Source organism: Acinonyx jubatus, chromosome C1 (assembly GCF_027475565.1).
Source record: "Acinonyx jubatus isolate Ajub_Pintada_27869175 chromosome C1, VMU_Ajub_asm_v1.0, whole genome shotgun sequence".
In the NCBI taxonomy this organism is placed as follows: domain Eukaryota; kingdom Metazoa; phylum Chordata; class Mammalia; order Carnivora; family Felidae; genus Acinonyx; species Acinonyx jubatus.
Genome location: NC_069381.1, coordinates 112832525 through 112841422, shown reverse-complemented (window position 1 = coordinate 112841422; position 8898 = coordinate 112832525).

The window sequence follows — 8898 nt, the reverse complement described above, 5'->3', positions numbered from 1 at the left end:
AATTAAGGTATCTGATCACAGAGGAAGAATTGTAAAGACTCCATGATTTTCCTTAGGGAGCTTAACTTTCTTTTATAAGTATGCACAAAAGCAGTATCAGTAATTTGTCTAGAACTCTATACATTCTAATTCGTGCCACGTGTTCCTATACATCTGACTTTTACCCTTATTGTTTTTATTGAAGTGTAATCAATGCACAATGTTCCATTCGTTTCAGATGTATAATAGTGATTCAACCACTCTATGCATTATGCTATGCTCGCCACAAGTGTTATGGTTGCTTTAAAGATCAAGCCTATCATACAGTCATTGCTTTATTCTGTGACCTTATTTAAAGGAACCTAGTACAAAAACACCAGGTTCATATGTTAACACTATTGTAATATGATGTCTAGATTATCTAAATGCCCAGAGTTTTGTTTTTTTTTTTTCTGTTTGTTTGTTTGTTTGGTTTTTGGTTGAACAAAATCTTCTCTGAACAAAAATTACCTCCCCTAGAAATAAACTTTTTTTTTTTCCCTAATAAAACACAATAATGAGAGAGACCCGGGAAGATGGCAGCATAGGAGGATGCTGGTCTCACCTTGTCCTGCTGATCACTTGGATTCCACCCACATCTGCCTAAAAAACCCAGAAAACGTCCAGGAGCCTAGCAGAATGGACTCTCTAGAGCCAAGTGTAGATAAGAGGCCTACGGAAGAGGGTATGAAGGGTGGAGAGGCTGTGCGTGCTACACGGACTGGAGGAAGGGAGACGGGGTGGTGGAGGGGCAGCCCGCCCGGCAAGGTAGAGCCCTGAGTCTGGCTTGCAAAAGTGGAGCAGCCAGACTGCGTGAGTTCTGACACCCAGGCGGACTTAACACTTGGAATGTTATAAGTCAACAGCTCTGCTCCGAGAGTGGGAGGGCGAGAGGACACCGGGAGGGAGAGTTGCTGAGCCCCGGGGAGACAGAGCTCAGCTCGGGGTGGGGGGGGAACAAAGGTGCTGGCAAGTGCCATCCCCCTCTCCCATCCCCCAGCTGAAATTCCAAAGGGAACCGGTTCCCGTCACTGAGCTTCCCTGCACGGCACAAACGCCCAACACTGTGCTTCTGTGGATCTATGCCTCCCACGGGTGTGCCTCCCTCCCAGTGTTGCAGAGCCCCTCCCACAGGGGACCAAGATGGCAAAGTGAGCTAAGCTTGCCCGTCCCACCCCTATGCACCTTGCGGATCCACCCCAGCTAATATGCCCTTGGCCAGATCACACTGAAGCAGCACCACAAGCCTGGCACTGTGCAAGCATCCCAGACAGGGGCCACACCACTCCACAGTGAGTCCTGCACCTGGGAGAGGGGAAGATAAGGTACACACCAGTCTGACTGTGGCCTCAGTGGTGGGCTGGGGGCAGACCTCTGATCTGACTGCAACCCTGCCCATCAAGACAGCATAGGGGAAGTGCCCTGCAGTTTGGAACCACCACAGGGACTACCCAAAATGATGAAACAGAAGATTTATCCTCAAAAGAAACTCCAGGGAGTAGTGACAGCTAACTAATTGATCAAAAACTATTTAAGCAATATAAAGGAACAAGAATTTAGGATAATAGTCAAAAATTGATCTCTGGGCTTGAAAAAAGCATAGAGGACAGCAGAGAATCTATTGCTACAGAGATCAAGGGACTAAGAAATAGTCATGAGGAGCTAAAAAATGCTATAAATGACGTGCAAAATAGAATGGAGGTGGCCATAGCATGGATTGAAGAGGCAGAGGAGAGAATAGGTGATTTAGAAGATAAAATTATGGTAAAAGAGGAAGCTGAGAAAAAGAGAGATAAAAAAATCCAGGAGTATGAAGGGGAGAATTAGAGAACTAAGTGATGCAATCAAACAGAACAATATCTGTATCATAGGAATTCCAGAAGAAGAAGAGAGAGAGAAAGGGGTTGAAGGTGTAGTTAAACAAATCGTAGATGAGAACTTCCCTGATCTGGGGAAGGAAAAAGGCATTGAAATCCAAGAGGCGCAAAGAACTCCCTTCAGACGTAATTTGAATCGATCTTCTGCACAATGTATCATAGTGAAACTGGCAAAATACAAGGATAAAAAGAAAATGCTGAAAGCAGTTAGGGATAAACAGACTCTAACTTACAAAGGTAGACACATAAGAGGAGTGGCATATCTATCTACTGAAACGTGGCAGGCCAGAAAAGAATGGCAGGAAATCTTCAGTGTGACGAACAGGAAAAATATGCAGCCAAGAATCCTTTACCCAACAAGTCTGTCATTCAGAATAGAAGGAGAGATAAAGATTTTCCCAAACAAACAAAAACTGAGGGAATTAATCACCACTAAACCAGCCCTACAAGAGATCCTAAGGGGGACTCTCTGAGTGACATGTTGCAAGGACAACAAAGTACCAGAGACACCACTACAAGCATGAAACCTACAGACATCACAATGACTCTAAACCATATCTTTCTGTAATAACACTGAATTTAAATGGACTAAATGCTTGAACCAAAAGACATAGGGTATCAGAATGGATAAAAAAAAAACTAGACCCATCTATTTTCTGTCTACAAGAGACTCATTTTAGACCTGAGGACACCTTCAGATTGAAAGTGAGGGGATGGAGAACTATCTATCATGCTACTGGAAGTCAAAAGAAAGCTGGAGTAGCCATACTTAGATCAGACAAACTAGACTTTAGATTAAAGTCTGTAACAAGAGATGAAGAAAGGCGTTGTATATTTAGAACTCTGCATACCAAAGCAACAGAATATACTTTCTTCTCGAGTGCACATGGAACATTCTCCAAGATAGATCACATACTGTTTCACAAAACAGCCCTTCATAAGTATAAAAGAATTGAGATCATACCATGCACACTTTCAGACCACAATGCTATGAAACTTGAAATCAACCAGAGGAAAACGTCTGGAAAACCTCCAAAAGCATGGAGGTTAAAGAACAGAGTACTAAAGAATGAATGGGTCAACCAGACAATTAGAGAATAAATTGAAAAATATATGGAAACAAAGGAAAATGAAATACATCAATGAATGTATTGATGGAAAATGAATACATCAATCCAAACGCTTTGGGATGCAGCAAAGGCAGTCCTGAGATCCAGGACTATCTCAAAAAATAAGAAAAATACCAAATACAAAATCTAACAGCACACCTAAGGGAAATAGAAGCAGAACAGCAAAGACACCCCAAACCCAGCAGAAGAGAAATGATAAAGATCAGAGCAGAAGTAAACAATATAAAATCTAAAAAAAACAGTAGAACAAATCAACGAAACCAGGAGTTGTTTTTTTGAAAAAATAAACAAAATTGATAAACCTCTAGCCAGGCTTCTCAAAAAGAAAAGGGAGATGACCCAAATAGATAAAATCATGAATGAAACTGGAATTATTACAACCAATCCCTCAGAAATACAAGCAATGATCAGGGAATATTATGAAAAAAATTGTATCCAAACAAACTGGACAACTTGGAAGAAATAGACAAATTCCTAAGCACCCACACACTTCCAAAACTCAAACAGGAAGAAACAGAAAACTTAACCAGACCCATAACCAGCAAAGAAATTGAATCAGTTATCAAAAATCTCCCAACAAATAAGAGTCCAGGACCAGATGGCTTCACTGGGGAATTCTACCAGATATTTAAAGCATAGATAATACCTATCCTTCTCAAGATGTTCCAAAAAATAGAAAGGGAAGAGAAATTTCCAGACTCATTTTATGAAGCCAGCATTACTTTGATTCTCAAACCAGACAGAGACCCAGCAAAAAAAGAGAACTACAGGACAATACCCCTGATGAATATGGATACAAATATTCTCAATAAGATACTAGCAAATCAAATTCAACAGCATATAAAAAGAATTATTCACCATGGTCAAGTGGGATTCATTCCTGGGATGCAGGGCTGGTTCAACATTCACAAATCAATCAATGTGATACATCACATTAATAAAAGAAAAGATAAGAACCATATGATCCTGTCAATTGATGTCGAAAAAGCATCTGACAAAATTCAGTATCCTTTCTTAATAAGAACCCTCGAGAAAGTCAGGATAGAAGGAACACACTTAAAAATCATAAAAGCCATTTATGAAAAGCCCACAGCTAATATCATCCTCAATGGGGAAAAACTGAGAGCTTTCCCTCTGAGATCAGGAACACAACACGGATGGCTACTCTCACCACTGTTGTTTAACATAGTGTTGGAAGTGCTAGCATCAGCAATCAGACAACAAAAGGAAATCAAAGGCATCAAAATTGGCAAAGATGAAGTCAAGCTTTAGCTTTTTGCAGACGACATGATATTATACATGGAAAACCTGACAGATTCCACCAAAAGTCTGCTAGAACTGATACATGAATTCAGCAAAGTTGTAGGATACAAAATTAATGTACAGAAATCAGTTGCATTCTTATACACTAACAATGAAGCAACAGAAAGACAAATAAAGAAACTTATCCCATTCACAATTGCACCAAGAATCATAAAATACCTAGGAATAAACTTAACCAAAGATGTAAAAGATCTGTAGGCTGAAAACTATAGAAAGCTTATGAAGGAAATTGAAGAAGATATAAAGAAATGGAAAGACATTCCATGTTCATAGATTGGAAGAATAAATATTGTTAAAATGTCAATACTACCCAAAGCAATCTAAACATTCAGCGCATTCCGAATTAAAATTGCACCATCATTCTTCTCAAAGCTAGAACAAGCAATCTTAAAATTTGTATGGAACTACAAAAGACCCCAGATAGCCAAAGTAATATTGAAGAAGATGACCAAAGCAAGAGGCATCACAATCCCAGACTTTAGCCTCTACTACAAAGCTGTAATCATCAAGACATCATGGTATTGGCACAAAAACAGATACATAGACCAATGGAATAGAATAGAGACTCCAGAATTGGACCCACAAAAGTATGGCCAACTAATCTTTGAAAAAGCAGGAAAGAACATCCAACGGAAAAAAGACAGTCTCTTTAACAAATGGTGCTGGGAAAACTGGACAGCAACATGCAGAAGAGTGAAACTAGACCACTTTCTTACATCATTCACAAAAATAAACTCAAAATGGATCAAGGACCTGAATGTGAGACAGGAAACCATCAAAACCTTAGAGGAGAAAGCAAGAAAAAACTTCTCTGACCTCAGCCACAGCAATTTCTTACTTGACACATCTCCAAAGGCAAGGGAATTAAAAGCAAAAATGAACTATTAGGACCTCATGAAGATAAAAAGTGTCTGCACTGCAAAGGAAACAATCCACAAAACTAAAAGGCAACCAATGGAATGGGAAAAGATATTTGCAAGTGACGTATCGGACAAAGGGCTAGTATCCAAAATCTATAAAGAGCTCACCAAACTCCACACCTGAAAAACAAATAATCCAGTGAAGAAATGGGCAGAAAACATGAATAGACACTTCTCTAAAGAAGACACCCAGATAGCCAACAGTCACTTGAAAAGATGCTCAACGTCACTCCTCATCAGGAAAATACAAATCGAAACCACACTGAGATATCACCTCATGCCAGTCAGAGTGGCTAAAAGGAACAAATCAGGAGACTATAGATGCTGGAGAAGATGTGGAGAAACAGGAACCCTCTTGCACTGTTGGTGCGAATGCAAGCTTGTGCAGCCACTCTGGAAAACAGTGTGGAGATTCCTCAAAAAATTAAAAATAGATCTACCCTAGGTCCCAGCAAAAGCACTACTAGGTACTTACTCAAAGGATACAGGAGTGCTGATGCATAGGGGCACTTGTACCCCAATGTTTATAGCAGCACTTCCAACAATAGCCAAATTATGGAAAAAGCCTAAATGTCCATCAACTGATGAATGGGTAAAGAAATTGTGGATTATATACACAATGGAATACTACTTGGTATTGAGAAAGAATGAAATATGACCTTTTGTAGCTACGTGGATGGAACTGGAGAGTGTTATGCTAAGTGAAATAAGTCATACAGAAGAAGACAGATACCATATGTTTTCACTCTTATGTGGATCCTGAGAAACTTAACAGAAGACCATGGTGGAGGATAAGGAAAAAAAAAAGTTAGGGAGGGAGAGAGCCAAACCATAAGAGACTCTTAAAAACTGAGAATAAACTGAGGATTGATGGGGGTGGGAGAGAGGGGAGGGTAAGTGATGGGCATTGAGGAGGGCACCTATTGGGATGAGCACTGGGTGTTATATGGAAACCAATATGACAATAAATTTCATATTGAAAAAAATAAAAAAAATAGAAAATAAATTTTGATAGAATGTATTTCCTCATCAATATAAAAATCTTGCACTTAGAGTTGTATTACTTAATACATTATATAATATTCATACAGTGCTTTCCAGACTTAGACACACACACACAATGTATAAATACATGAGAAAATCATAAAAAAAGAACACAATAATGATGAGGAAGAAGCAAATTCAGTAGTTGCTTTTCATGGCAAAATGGGACAAATTCCAATGACTCTAAAATTTGACCAGATCATTCTGAACATAATTTATAATGAAAGATCACTTTAGAATCTTTTGACATTTTTGAAAATGTACAAGATGTTCTTATTCTAATAGCCACTTGTCCCTAAGGCCCCAAGCACCATTTCCACTTTAGCAGAAAGCTTCTTCCATGAATAGAGTCATTCTGAAGACGTAATCCTTGAAAAAAATCAACTCGTAATTCTAGGTCACGTTGGGAAGAAGCAGGAGAAATAGGCTGACTGGAGAAGGTCATTAACAAAGGTGTCATTTCTAGGACTTTAAGGAAAAAGAGGTTTATACATTACTTATTTGCCTGCTTATTAGTGTTCATTTTAAATTGGCCAGTGAATGAATATGAGGTTTGTTATAACCTGCAGTCAAACTTCACTATACTTCATTGACTGTGCTTATTGGAAACTTGTTTTTTATTTTATTTTCGGTGAAGGAAAACCCCCAAGTAGGTGTAACCATAAGCAGCGACAACACACAGGCTTCCCAGCATTAGGTATCTGGTGCAATTTAAAGGCAGTCCACCCTTAGCTCACTTTCTGCAAAGTTTGCAAACTAAGACAGTGGTGTCCTGAAATACACAAGGGAGTGAGGCTTACCTCACTTACTCATTCTTGTAGAAAATTAAACAGATTACCGTATTTAGGAAAATGTGTATGTTCTAATAGGTTACTAGATCCTTCTTTCAGAAGGAGAATAAGTAGGGGTGTATGCCCTTGACTTTAAAAACTAAATGAATTTAGCACATAAATAGTAAAAACTTAAGGATCTAGATAAAATACTTAACATATCAAATGTTGAAAGCAATTATTGAATACAGAAAAAAAAAAGACAACAAAACCATTGCTAAAATACTGACCATTGAAAAAATCAAAGTTGAAAATGTGTTTGGGGTCAAACGTAGTTTTTAAATTAGACATATCATTGGAAACATCATTGTGATCTAGATGTGAAGAATGGGCAGAAAATCAGGAATTTCTGAGAGTGGATTTCTCATGTAGATATGGAGAAGGTGTGGAGAGAATGGTATAGGCAGCAAGGAAATAATTCTGAAGGACAGGGGTTTCCCATCCTCATCACTTTCACTGGTTTCAACAGTAAGAGTCTGCAACCTAAGCTAACATATCCTCAGAAAATGGTGCTTTAATTATGTTTCATTTTCCTATACATAAGTACATTTATTCATATCAACAAATGTTTATCTTGTTAAAAAAATCCCAGGAAAATTGAAAATATTATTGATAATAGTATAAAATTAGAAATTATCTAAATGACTGACAATAAAGATATATTACAGCATATATACTCAATGAACTATCAAGCTGCTGATTCAAGTGATTGTTCATATCTGATAATTGTATGTAAAATAATTATGTGGGATAATTATAAAGTTAAAGCAGTTGTGTTTAGATATCAAATTATGATTTTTTTGGCTTCAGGATACTTAACCAGTTATTTAAACAAATATTTAATAAAATATGGAGTAGCAAGACACACAATGTAACACACTGAATGCGTATTTTTAAATGAAAGAAGCCTAGGGGCGCTTGGGTGGCTCAGTCGGTTGAGTATCTGACTTAGGCTCAGGTCATGACCTCACGGTCTGTGAATTCGAGCCCTGCGTGGGGCTCTGTGCCAACAGCTCAGAGCCTCGAACCTGTCTTGGATTCTGTGCCTCCTTCTCTCTGACCCTCCCCCGTTCATGCTCTGTCTCTCTCTGTCTCAAAAAAATAAAGGTTAAAAAAACATTTTTAAATGAAAGAAGCCTATATGAACAAGCTTCATGCTGTATGATTCCAACTACATGACATTCTGGAAAAGGCTAGACAATAGAGACAGTAAGAAGATCAGTGGTTGCAGGGGTTGGGATAGGGCATGGAAGGGAAGGATGAATAGGCAAAACAGAGTGGATTTTCAGGACACTGAAAATACTACGCATTATACAATAATGATGGATACATGCCATTATACATTTGTCCACACCCATAGAATATACAACACCCAGAGTGGACTGCAATGTAAATTTTCAACTTTGAGTGATTTTGATTGTGTCAATGTGGATCCATACGTTGTAAGAAATGCACTACTCCGGCGGGGAATGCTGATGGTGAGGGAGGCCATGCTTGTGTGGAAGCAAGGCATATATGAAAAGGCTTTGTGTCCTCTCTCCAATTTTGCTGTGATCCTAAAACCGCTCTTAAAAAAAAAAAAACAAGGACTTAATTAAAAAATGTTAATACTGATTTTGTGAAAGCACATTAGTTAAAGTGATAACTCCAAGTACTGTTCCAAATAAGCCCCCAAGCCCTAGGGTTTAAACATAATGGAACATTGCAGTAATTTTAGACTATTTTTAGAAATAAATAATATATTTATAAGACAGGT